The sequence below is a fragment of the Meleagris gallopavo genome, chromosome 1 (assembly GCF_905368555.1).
Source record: "Meleagris gallopavo chromosome 1, MGAL_WU_HG_1.1, whole genome shotgun sequence".
NCBI classification, from domain to species: domain Eukaryota; kingdom Metazoa; phylum Chordata; class Aves; order Galliformes; family Phasianidae; genus Meleagris; species Meleagris gallopavo.
In genome coordinates this window covers 54527621-54529479 of record NC_139404.1, presented here as the reverse complement: position 1 = coordinate 54529479, position 1859 = coordinate 54527621, and positions in this window count along the sequence as shown.

Below are 1859 nucleotides of genomic sequence, written 5' to 3'. Positions count from 1 at the left end.
TACATGTGTGTAAGCATTATTTATTTCTCGGCTTAGAGACAGAACAGCATATAGCCATGGAAAAGACATAAATAATATGACCAAAAGAAAAGAATGAAAATAAAACCATAAGGATTCCTTACTCGTGTGCTAGTGCCTTTTGAAGAAAAATTGGTTTTGACACTTCTCACAATTATTGGCTAGCTCTTCATGTCAGTTTACAATAACCATAACATTCTGAGGTAAGTATTCATTATCAAAGAGGACTGGAAACAACATCTCTTTCTCAGGATAGAGTGATTGTAATTGTATAGGAACAATAATCCTTTGAGATGATTGAGAAAATCTGCAAGGCATGCCCTTCTAGTATTTAGTGATTTTTTTTCTGATTACTCACACAGATGAGTTTATGGAGGCTGTCCTGAGTTCTTATCTTCCACAGACAATATGATTGCCACCATCAGAATGATCTCCTCCTTAGAAAACTATTCTGACCTTCATATTTTCTTTATTGCAGATCATAGTAGTATCAATCTTGCTGTTATCAGTGTTAAGCATACTCAGAGATATTCCAAAAATAAACATATGGAGCTGCTTATTTCTTCCACGGAAGGTCCAAGTTAATTTTTAAACTGAAATGAGAGCAACAAAGATGAAGTCCAGTGAAGACTATAAATATGTTGGTATGTCTAGCAGCACTAGATGTGAGAGAAGCACCTTCCTGTATTTAATGTGTTTGCATGCTGAGTGATGAAGTAATGACTATTTTCAATAATAGCACTTCTTTTTTTCCGGTGGAAACTCATTCCCTGTTTGTACCACAGCTGTTTCCTACATGATGACTTTAAGGCTCCACACATTACAGAAAAGTATTCCAAGCGACAATGGCTGGATGTGCTTCAAGTATGTTGAAAGAGAACACTACTGGCCCTCAAAGTACCTTGGCTGGGTAGCATGAGGTCAGAAGGTGTAGAATGGTACTCCTATTGGGCAGAAGACACAAAAATCCCCATACTGTGGGATTTTGTAATTAATCCATACATGAACAATAATTTCACATGCATTCCACCAACTCCTTAGGCTTGCTTGGTAGTAGGGCTTCTTCCACCAGATACTTCAGCTTATTTTCTAGAGCCCCTCTAGATTCCCACCTCCTTTGTGTCAGAATAGGTAACCAGGCATTTATTTCAGTAAGTTAGCAGAAGTTATACCAGTTTCCCAGCAGGCATTTCTTTGTGTAGTAGAACAGACTGTCTCTCCACTAATTATTTGCATTAATTTTAAAATCTAAGGCAAAATAAGGTTTATAGTGATTGTGGCTATTTGGAATTGAGTTTCTCCAGTCTCATTGATAGAATTGAGTGGTTGGTTGTTTTTTTTTCGTCATTTCTTACTTGTCTATTAAGGATAGTATGCATTCACATTGTAAACTTTATGAAAGGTCTTATGATCCTTTTGTGGCCAGCAATAATATCTGGCACAAAGATATTTGGTTATGGCAGGAGAAGAGAAAGTGAAAATGTAACCTCCCTGTAGAAATTGTAGAGATTTCAAGGGAGAAAACACATAGAATACACAGGTTAGAGAAGAACTATCCCATGTATCTGGCTGGCTTCCCAGGCCCTTGCAGTTGGTGCAATATACAATAAGTAGCATATATCATCATATGTCTTCTTTTGCATATTTTTTTGAACAGTACCTTAGCATCATGAGTGAAATCCTTGAATTCCTGCGGTCACTTTTTCAGCACCCAGTGGACTATCGGCACTTTTTTTTCCCTATATCATCAGACTATAGACAATAAGCATTTCACCACAGCTATGGAACACATTCTAAATTTTTTCTTAAATTTCATAGAACAGTTCACGTCTATAAATGAA